The sequence below is a fragment of the Theobroma umbraticum genome, unplaced genomic scaffold (genome assembly GCF_002168275.2).
Source record: "Theobroma umbraticum cultivar Fairchild unplaced genomic scaffold, ASM216827v3 scaffold_95.0, whole genome shotgun sequence".
In the NCBI taxonomy this organism is placed as follows: Eukaryota; Viridiplantae; Streptophyta; class Magnoliopsida; order Malvales; family Malvaceae; genus Theobroma; species Theobroma umbraticum.
Window position 1 is genome coordinate 1,480,460 of NW_018397257.1, and position 12,443 is coordinate 1,492,902.

Below are 12,443 nucleotides of genomic sequence, written 5' to 3' on the forward strand. Positions count from 1 at the left end.
TGGGGTAAAGGTCATTTAGCGATAGACCAATTTTGACATCTGGTAAGTTGTTCATTTTGGTCACTTTGCTGTGTCAGTTAAACCATTTCACTGTGGATAATGCATGTAGGCATTGAGTGCCATGTTGTATGGTGTATTAAGGGTTAATATGTATGAACCCGTTTGAATGGCCAATGTACGAATCTATTACTATTTGTGTGAAAATTAAGCTAGGGTTATTGTATTTTATTCAAATTTATTATGAATATTTATGATTGAATCCCTGGACCTATGTATGTTTGAATATAAACTCTGAGGCTTGCTTGCTAGGCTTGTGCATCATTCATGGCCCCCGGGTTTAGGTCGTGACAACAAATAAGTACAAAAAATAAAAAATCAAATTTGTAGTAAACTGTTAAGAAATTTTAGAATATGATGCCCTAGAAAGCAAGTATATTATTATGTTTAATTTCATTTAATTTATTTGTAATGAAAGTACATTTTGATATTAAGATGAAATTTTTTTTTAAGTATTTATTATCTAGTTATTAAGGTATCATGATTTTATTGAGATATTAAAGTACATTTGTGTAAGGAGTCATACATAGGAGACATGTATTTTAATTGAATATAAAAATTATTCACAGCTATATAATAAACCTAGCCACTTTATTGTGTCAAGGCTGCAGTGTCCAGTTTATTTCCAATGAAACGAATGTGATTCACTTCAAGGGAATGATAAGTCTCAAATCATCAAAATGGTTTACTTTGAGTAATGACACTATAACATTAACTGGAATCATGTGAAAATCAAATTTAAGTTTAACCATTACTTAAATCATGATCTCACGCTTATGCATTTACTTATAGTAGAATCAAAATCATAATGGATAGTGGACTTGTGTTTAATCTCCTTATAATCTTTGATATACCATTAGAATGATCATCATAAAGTGATGATCTAGACTCCGTATGTTGGGATGATAATCGATAGGAACATTTGGGAACATATATCCAATAATAGAGTTCATAGAATTAACATCATTTCTAGTGATTTTAGGAAAATTGGTAATTAATTGGGGCTAAGTGGATTGATGAATCAGCTACTCATCACATTTGGATACTTAAAAGATTAGATCTATAGTATTAAATCATTAATTGGATGAAATTTGAGATTAAGAGACAAATTGACATAAAAGGTAAGACAGTAAATTCACTTTTTGTCATTAGATGGTTATGAGGGGCCACAATATAAGGTTTGCAATTAGACAATTAATAATTAATATCAAGTATTGAACTATTTCTTGTAATTATAGTTAATCCAAAAGTGCAGCCATGAATCTATAGTGGAGTGATTTTATGATTAATAAGCTTGAATTATTTTTAATGAGATTATGAATAATTCAAAGTTTATTAGAGCTTGGAATATCTATGTCCAAATAGATTCCCCACTTAGCTTTGTAGAATTTAACTTGTTTAAGTTGGAATGCATGTTTTATTTAATTAATTAAATTATGTACAAAAATGACAGTTTTAACATATTTGTCTTAATTTAGATAAGAAAGCATGTTATGTCTTAATTTAGACAAGAAAACATGTTTGTCTTAATTTAGACAATAAATCATGTTTGTCTTAATTTAGACAAGAAATCATGTTTGGCCTTAATTTAAGACAAGAAAAATATTTTTTGTCTTAATCTAAATAAGAAAACATATTTATCTTAATTTAGACAAGATAAAATATTTTTATCTTAATTAAAGACAAGAGTTATCTTAAATTAAGATAATGCTAGGAAGACTCTTGCAAAATGAATCTAGACATCTATGTTGATAAAAGGAGACTCCATGTTTGACTATCACTCTTTTATTTATTATTAATTCTTTTTAAATAAAGATGGATAATAATATAATAAGAGTTATTATTCAATAAGAAGTTTTATTTTATCAAGAACTCTAAATGATAATTAAAGAATTAAATTATTTATTCTTTAATTTTAATTTTGATAATTATGGAGAACGTTTGATGCTTCCATAACTCTAAAAGGGTGGTCAAGATTGATTTAAAGGTATTTTATATTAATTAAACCTTTGAGGCAAGAATTTTAATAAAAAGAGAAGGGATTAAAAGAAAAAAGATGTACGTACTTTCCTTGAAAAAGTTTCAGCTATCACTTCTCTCTTCCTCCTAACTTTGCCATATCTCTCTTCCTCTTTCCTATTTTTGGCTGAATTTTTTGAAAGAAAAATAACCTTTAATTTTTAGGTAGAAAAGAGAGAAAAAATCGGTTGCCATCTTGTAATCTAGCATTCCACACCTTTTCCACTCAAGGTTCAAGTTGAAAGCATTTTTGAAGAATAAGTGGTAAACTTGTTTGGTCAATAAATCAATCGTTGGTGTAGTGGTGTCCAAAAATAAGAATATAAAAAACAGTATATTTTTTCTTACTTAATAGATTCTTATTTTTAGGATGTAATTATGTTACTTGCAATAAGAATGAAGTGTGTTTTCGTTTGTGCAATTGGATTGCTTGCTTCCTTTATAAAAGAAATTTTTAAAATCCGTGCTTTACACTATTACATCAATCTACTTAGATCCAACTCCATCATAAACTACTTCAAAACATAATCAAAATTTCAAACTTACTTGATCTCTTCCAAATGCCTCACACCCAATTAGAATTGAAATTAAAGAATAACAAGACATACCTTTGCATTAAAACGAGCCAAGGGAGGCTTTGATATCAGCACAACAGATTGACAAAATTGAAACAAAACAAAAACCATGCCTTTTACCTTTGGATCACCTTGGTTGTTTAATGCAAAGTTAAACACCATAGAAAATTAGAAAAAGGTTTTTATCTTTCCAAATGATATCATAATCAAATGGATTTCTTTTGATGCTGAAAAACACGAACACCTTTTTGTGTGAAAGAATCCTAGCTACTAAAATGCATGGCTTCCAATGTTGCACACACGATTGTAACGGATCCTTCTCAACGAGAGAGCTTTATGCCACGAGCTTGTGATACCAAGTGGACAATAATATTTCCTCTTTGCTTCTTTAATTTCCAATAAAGAATCAATGGAGAAGTTATCTAAAAAAACAAACCCTCTCAAGATTGGCATCACTCCAAAAGAAAAAAATTAGTTTGCTTTTTCTTTTTGTTGCCTTTGAAAATACTGACTATAATGTGATATTTATATTTAGGTTTAATTTTATTATTAGACTTATTAACATTTGAAAAATAAGTCCTTAATATTATAACAATTATAATATTTAACTAATGCCAAATTAAACTTTTTTAATTAGATCCTTAGTAGTTAAAACCTACAATTTGATTTAAGTCTAACTTAAATCATCACACTCTCAATTTAAATCAAATTGCAACATCTCTGTGTGTGAGTCATTAGGTTCTTAACATATTGACAATGGAATTGAATTATAATTTTATTAATTAATTAATTTAAATGAATCATATTCAATTTTAAATTAACTAATTCAATTCCATATGCCAAGATTAGCATCTAGCTATGCATCATAGCCACCCAATTATTAAGAGCATCAAAGGATTCTTTGACAACCTTTAAGTGTAAATTTTATCAATGTAATTCATTCCTTCATTATATAACTCGAAGATGATAAGAGCTTTGTGTAATGTCTACTCTTATTGACCTCTATATTTGTTCTTGCAATTATATCATTCGCTTTGTGGAGACTTATGAAACTCATTTCATAATCTCCTAATCACCTTGGTCAAGGATTTGATTAAGCTAATGTGAACCAATAACTAATGAGATATTTTTCTTTACATCACTTAGGGTGAAGATTCCTATCTTGACCACTCATTTGCCTTCATACGCTTTATACTATACCCAAAAACATCCTGTTTTGACATCTTTGGGTAGATACCTATAGGAATGAAATCAAAGCATAGTACTCCACATACAAGATAACCTGGTGTCTCAAGTCTAGGAAGTAGTTACACAATTGACACATGAGAAGTATTACATAGACACTTGAGTGAGGAACCAGATGCATTTCTCATGGCAAGTCATGTTCAGTGAACTTACTCTCCCATGACAAGCACTCACATGCTAGTTTCATGTATCTCTATACTTCAACCTATGAGAGCAGTTGCTTACGTCACAAGTAAAGAACATAGCATGTACTGATCTTTGAGCATTATTGATAGCCCATCTCAATAATATAATGATTAGAAACTGTTAGGAACAATGCTTTGATGTATAAGGATCTCATAATTGTATGCCAATATAATTCCTTTACAAGGTATATATAGCTCCATGCCTTTATCTACGTAAGTACAAAAAGTAATTAAATCAGAAACTTATGGATAAAGAACTACATCATAATTATTATAAATTAATAAACATCATACATGAATAGCTCAAAATGTAATTCCCATATGACTAGAGATTGGTTTGCAAGGCTCATACTAACAGATTTAAGTTAGACTTAAATCATATACTAGGTTTTATCTACTAGAAACCTAATTAAAATAGTTTAATTAGGCACTAGTTAAAAATTGTAAAAGTTATAATATGCAAGGCTTATTTTGAAATTTTAATAAGTCTAAAACCCTAGATATAAAAGTCACATGATAATCACTTTTTTTATGAGTGCTTTAGTTTTTAGAGAAAAACAAATAGCTTTTTTTGAATGCCACCAACCTTGAGAGAAATTGAGAATGACTTCTCTTGTGATTCTTGGCTGGAAATCCTAGAAAAAGAGAGAACAAACCATTGTCCAATTGCTAGCACAATCTCGTGGTTGAAAGCTTTCTTCTTGGAGAAGGTTCCACTATAATTGTGTGCGCAACATTAGAGGGCAAGTAATTGATTGGCTAGGATTCTTCCAAGCTTAGAAGTGTGCATGATTTTCAACACCAAAAATGAGCCATTTCATTACGATATCAATTGCTAAGGTAATATCATTCTTTGATTTTTACATGGTGTTTTTACTTTGCATTAAAGCACCAAGGTGATCCAAGGTAAAAGGCATGGTTTCAATTTGTTTTAATTTTTATTTATTCCACTGCATTGGTATTCTAACCATGCTGTTCCTAGAAAATTTTAAAATTTGTTTGATTCTCTCTTGAGCTAAAATCTCAAGCAATACTTAGTTAAGGTGATGAATTAGGCCATCTTTAGACCGTTTGAGCCTTTTGAGCCTACCTTGATTTATTTTTATCCCTAATATACCCCATTAAGCCTAATTGTACCTTTTCTTTGTCAACTACATATGTAGCCTAGCCTATAATTATTTTCCAATTTTGCATCCCTCAATATTAAGTACGTTAATCATTTTAGGAAGAGATATTGAGCTATATGATGAACTAAAGTATAAGGGAAGAATTGATAAAAAAAATTCAATTGTGCTTAGTATTCACCCTACTATCCAAAATAGAAAGAAACAAGTTTTGAGGTGTAGAATTGTGTTAAAAAAAGAATAAAGTGGTGACAAAAGAAAAGATGAAATCAAGTATGGGTTGTTACTTGGAATATGATTTAAGCTCTATAAGGGTCCTAAAATGATTAATATGCTTAGGTGACTTAAGTCACATTAATATCCTTTATCCTACCTTTACCCTAACCTTTCATTAAAAGCTTAATAAAGTCCTAATGATTCGTGATTATGTGTTAGTCTACATTAGTGGAGAGAGCAATGAATAATAAGCCTATGGGAATCTAGTACCAATTCGAATTTGCATGAACATAAACTTATCTGTATTGCATGCTATTCTTTGTAAAAGATTACGCACGCACATAAGAAATCCATTTGAAAATGAGCTTCCAGTTGAATTAAATCATGAACTTGGATAGATTCTACATTTACCTCAAGTCATGATTTTGAGAAAACTCTTGAGGAAATTTGAAAATCATTCATTTACGTTGTTTATGTTTTTGTTTAGTTTAATTTTCTTTTATGTTGTTGCTCAAGGGCTAGCAAAATTTAAAGTTTTGAGGTGTCATAACTCTATTTCATAAAGCTATTTTGTTAAATTTTGAGTATTAAATTGGCTAAGTTCTTGAGATATAGGTTCAGAATTAAGTATTTTTAGTTGTTTTTCTTAGTTTAGTTTAAATCATGTTGAGTTGTTTTATTTTAGTTTTCTATTGAATTTCTTTAGTTTAGTTAGTATTGATTTAGTTTTATGCATTTGTAGGTGTACAAATGAAAAGGCTTCAATTGGTGAAGAAAAGTGCATGAATGGCCAATGCTTGTTTCATACATTTTTAAGTATTTCAAGCATAATTCTCATTCTAGAGGTTCAATTATCATTATTCTTGAGTCATTAGAAAGCTAAGAGACAAGGCTATAACTTTCTTGGTTACCACTTTGTCCAGTTCAACCCAGATCAAAAAAATTGTGTCATAAGTTGATTAAGTCCAGTAGAGCACACACTAGACATTGAGTGTGGAGGCACAACGCTAAAGATTTAAGGCCGTGGCATCAAGGAGAAAAATTACACTATACAACAATCTAAGAAAGTGGCATTGTGGTGCCAAAAAGTTGAGGCCACAGTGCCATGTCAATATCTCAAGCAAAGGCTTTTCCAGGTTTGATTACAATTATGTTTTTTTAGGCTATTTAAAGGCATCTTTTGAAGAAATTTATAAACACAATTAAGCTAGGGTTTCTCTGAAAAAAAAAGTAGTCATCAAGCAAATAAGAAAGCAAGAAAAACTTTAAAGATTAAAGATCAAAGACTGGACAATCTTTAGTTTTCTTTTCATTTTTGTTTCTTCTTCGATTTTATTGAATTGTTATTGATGGTTAAACTTCTTTGGGTTGTCTTTTTTGTTATTTAGTATGAACTAATTTTCTTTATCTAGGATTGCAATTAAACCTAACATATAGTTTGGATTTTTAATGTTCTATTTTACTTATGATTAATGGTATTTAAGTTATGTATTTCAATCCTGTGATTAATGTGTCTGATTGACTAACCACCAATTATATTGATTGGGTAACCTTAATGCAACTTGGAAAAAGGAGTTTACTATAAGCCATGGATGAAATAGTATATGTTCAAATTCAATTAGATGATTGATTGATTTGTTTTGCGTGTAAGATAGGAATATGCTTACATGTCATATACAACCAAAATTATAGTCTAAGCTTAATGAGTCTTTCTTTAATTCAATTTGTATAGGAATATAGTAAATTGATTGAGATATTTTTATAAGCAACTTAGACCATTTAAGCAAGTTTAGAGAGAATAAAAAAGATTCAAACAAAGTGTTGAGGGGAAATTATAATCATAGGCTTTTCTAATTGATTTTTCTAGTTTTCATTATCATTCTTGTCATTAGTTTAATTTTCTTTGTTATTCAATAGTTTTGATTACTTTGTTTGAATAAGATTAAATTGTTATAATTTTAGTAGTCAACAAAATTTGGTAACAATTCCTTGTGAGAATGATTCTTTACTTTTTATTATATTACTTGTTAATGATATGTGCACTTGCATGATAAATTCAACAATACTTTTATTATAGTGTATGAAGATTATAAGTTAACTATGTGCCAATGAGGCAATGTTTAAAAAAATTATTAAATTTAAATTAATAATGTATATGGTGTTATTGAAAGTCTTCAGATTTGTGTACTGTTATTGGATATTTTGAGGCTTCCTTAGGTCTTGTGAGCCCTGCCTATTAGACTCGTGCGCCAGTACAACCCCGAGTTTGGGTCGTGATAGATTTTGTTCTTGAAACCAAAATGTAGATTGTGATTCGTTTGGAATTTTACTTTTTTTCATATTTTTATTGAATCCAAATGGGGGTTTTTGCTTATTTACATTAAATATCTTAAGTAAATGGAGACTAAAAAGGAAAGAAATAAAAATGAGAACATTTACATAAATGGTATTAAATGTAAATAAGCTTGGTAGGCTTTTTATAAGCAATCTGTCTCAAATACTGCATTCTGTCTCAAATGTATTGATACATTTAGTGCGAAAAGGCTTTCTAATGACCATGTATCAATACATCTTTATAATGCATCAATACAATTTTTTTCAAAAGCAAAAATATCGATACATTGCCAAATGTATCAATGCATTTCATCATTTTTAGAAAAAGAAGAAAAGGTAAAAGGTTATTTTCATATCCCATAATATAAATATGACCTATACCCTAAGGGTTTTTCATTCTAGGTCATCTCTCATCAATTTATCATCAACACTAAGCTTTATGAAACCCATTTTTCACCTAAATCATTAGTTTGAAAGATTTGAAGCTTGAATTTGAGTTTTATGAACAAAGGTAATATTTTTCAACATTCAAATCTTTGATTCATGAATATCCAGCACAAAAAATATTCTTTTTATGCCAAGAATTTTTTATTGAATCCTAAAACTCAAGGATTTTGTGGATTTTTAAGCATTTAATTATTAAGTAGTAGTGGATTTAAGTTACAAAATTAGTTTTGGATAAATCCAAGTAGTTTTGAAAGAGATTAGGATGATTATTACAAGATTCTTAGTTTAGGTATTGATTACAACGTTTGTTGAATGAATAGGAATGGTTGAAACTCCAAGAAATTCGCTAGAGCAGAGAATTGGCTTATTAGTAGAAGTAGACTTTCGAAGGTTAGTGGGTACATCTCTTAAAATATTTATATGGTAAAGTTAAGCATAATTTATTGATATGGTTACCTTGCATGATTTGAATGTTATATTGGCTTTGATAAATCACGTTGTATGAAATAAATGTTTTCAATAAAGTTTTCAATATACTATGTAGTAAATATCTTTATTATATATTAGTTTTTAACAAATGGAGACATACCCTTATTGATGTTTTCATTCAAAATTTCCTTAATGAGATATATAAAGCACAATTGTTGCATATTAGATAAATACTTAGGTGGTTGATATAATACCCACTCGATATGGTGAAAGTGGTTGATAGAGTACCAATTATGTAGAATGTGAAAGTGGATGAGTAAATCTCCACCAATGAGGATTATGTGAGGATGTATAAATGCCCACCAATAAATCCATTGAATGAATAATTTGACATTAAGTGTGACATAAAAATGTGTTATATTATGTATAAATTCTTTTTGTATGAATATTGGTTTTTAGCTATCGTAGGTGTAAGAATACTGTTGGTCCCAAATAAATGTGTTAGAAAGGGGGTGAATAGTACTTTTTAGCTCTCACTAAACTTGATTTCTAATTGGGAACAAATTGAAGGTCTATGATGAGAAGTTCGATGCAAGATGCAGGAATGATTAAACAAAGAATGAAAATGAAAGATAAAACAAAGCAAACAACATACAAAGATTTATAGTGGTTCGATCAAAGACCTACATCCACTGCCTTAATTGTTCAACGAAGGATTTTTCAAACTAAATCACTACAAATGGTGGAATTCCCAAGCTCCCACTAAGCTTTTACAATGGCTTTTCACAGGCTCAGCCACAACCTTTAACAATGGTTTTTCCAAGGATCAACCAAAACCCAAAACTAACTTTTCCTAGGCTGAGTTAGAACCTATACACTCAATCAAGCTAACCCAAGCTTGATCAATCCCCTTAAAATGACTTGCACACTCTAAGTATTCAAAGCGAACAAGAATAAAGAAGTACCTATGATTACTAACTTGATCTGAATGGTACAAAGTGAAGTGCTTAATTCTATTACAAGGATTGAAGTGAAGTGTAGAAAGTATGGAGAGAGTTTTTGCTATTTTTTACCTCTTTTGATCTTGGACGCCTTCAAAAAAACTAATTCATAGCTGTTGGGAGTACCTTATATACTTGAAAAATCAACTCTGATGGCTGTTGGATAGATTCTAACCGTTGGAAACAGTTTAGGGATAATTCTAGCCGTTAATCTATCTTCTAGCATTCAAATTCAAATTTTCATATTGAATGCTCTTAATCAACTAACATTACTACTTAGTCAATTAAGTCGTTTCTGTCTCTGAACTTAGTTTCTAGCAGTAGGCTTTTAGTCAACTAAGAGTTGACTAATAATACTTCTTGGTCGATTAAGTCATTTCTGTCTCTGAACTTAGTTTTTGGCAGTAAACTCTTAGTCGACTGACAATACTTCTTAGTCGACTAAGTGTTCTCTATTTCACAACCTGCTTGAACCAGCCAACTTCTTTTTTGAATTTTATCCAACTAACTCCCTTGATTATCCAACTCAGTGGTTTCTGTTTTATTGCTCAATTGTAGCTCCTTATTCTTATGACTTTTGATATTTGCTTTTGAATGATTAATATATTTTTTTAACATTTATTTTTGTTCTGTACACTCAAGTAGAAAAGTTAGACATAAATAAATGGGAATGTTTTATTATCATCAAAAACTAATTGAGTCAACAATCTCCCATTTTTTTTATGATGACAAAACATTCCTTGATTAAACACACAATGTCTATTTATTATTTTTGTTTTGCAATCGATCGGAATTTCTCCGCCTGAATGTGAGCTCCCCTTTAATGTATGCATGATCTTTTCAAGTTATTTTATTATCCAAATTAGTAAACTTTTCTCCATCTCAAAAAAAAATATAGATTCAGACATTTTAATACAATGCCTTTATTTATGCTAACAGAGCAATTAGTAATAAATAGACAAAATAACATCAACATTGTAACTAACTATCATTAGCATCTTTTCAACATAAACACAGAGGCATAATAAAAATAAGTTTTCAAAAGTCATAAGCAATTCATCAGTAATTAAAATCAATCCATCAGTAATTAAAGTAACATATTGTCAGCATTATCAGAATTAAGTTCCTAAATTTCCATTAAAAAGTACTTCTATTCTAGCTTATTTTCTCTAGATCCCTTCTACTTTCTCCCTTTAAGGTTGCTTCACCATAACTTATCTCCCCCTTTTTGTCATTATCAAAAAAAAAAAAAGAAAAACAGAGTACTCAAGTGTGGACTTAAAAAGAGTCTGAGGGGGTGGATTCATTTGTTCCAAAATCGATATTGAGGGGTTCAAGAGATAGCATAGGTGAGGATTTTTATGGTGAGGAATTAGGAGAAGAGGTATCTAAAACTTGGATAGGTTGCTAAATGGAGGATTGAACTGAAGGTTTAACTTTTTCAGCTAATTTAGAGGACTTTCTCCTCTTCATAAACTTTGTCTTGGTAGCCATGGTCTTTCTGCCTTTACCATTTGGTTGGAATTTAGCTTTGATGAATGCAACTGCTTGTCTTTGTTCTTTATCCATAAGTTCACTTTTTTTTGTAGTGTGAACTGATTCAGGGAAATCCCATATTGATGCTAACTTTTGAGCCTTTTTCATTACTGCTTCCTTTTTTGCTTGTTCTTCTTTGACCATTTAGTGGAATACATCTATGATTAAAATTTCTTCAGAGTTAGTAGGAGATGATCTTTTTGCTTGTGGTTTAGAGTTGTCATTGAAAGAGCTAATTTCTTCAGTCCCTTCATTAGATTCTTTTTCATTTTTAGGTTCATGCGTAGGTGATTTCTTCACAAGACCAGATACTGGTTCATCACTTCCAGCTTGAAAATCAAGACTTTCACTAGCTTGTCCTACTGGAGCTGGACTTGGTGCTGTAGAAGGATGTTCAGTTGTAGGACTAGAAGGTGATTTCTTGTTGTCCTTCATTAAATTTCCTAGCTCTTGTAGATTTTCTTCAAATTTCTCAATTCTTGCAAACTAGTCAGTGAGTTTCTCATCAATTTTCGTTAGTATGTTCAAAATCATTTCATTTGAAATCTATGGGGGAGTTGTTTTGTCTGAGCAGGGGTGGTTTGCTCATCCTTTTGAGTATCCTTGAAAGTCTTAAAAACTTTTCTCCATACAGTTTGTATCCCATCTTTGGCAGGCTTCCTAGGTAAAGAGCCTGATCTCTGCTCTTTACCTAATCCATCTCATATCTGGAACTTCAAATACCCTTCTTCTTTGCCAAAGAGGTAATTATATTTCCATAAAGTAAATGTATTTTGTCAACTCGACATGTTCCTTTCATTCTTTCTATCATAAATCTTCCTAAATTAAGAGAAGAAGCATTAAATGCATACTGCATCATCCATATATCCTGAAGACTCACATAGCTAAAGCTTCCACCTTTTCCATGAACTATTGAAGCTACGAAGTAGTGCTATATCCTAGTTTGTGGACTTCTAATAAAACTTGTATAGCTTTTAGATTAATATCTTTCAGTTTTTCTAGTGATTACTTCCCACAAGGATGATGGATCATAATCTTCTGCAATTTTATAGCTTCCCACATTACACTCAACATGCAGCAATTCTCCCATATCAGAGGCAGTAACAATAAACTCGTTTCCATTCAAAAACACATTTAAACTATCATTCAAAAACTCTTCAGGATTATCTAGTTCATTTTCATCTTGTACAATCCCAGCATACAATTCTTTTACCAAACTAGCACTATAGGTTTTGTTCTTAAAAACACTCAATTTCTTCATCTTCATTTTTTAAA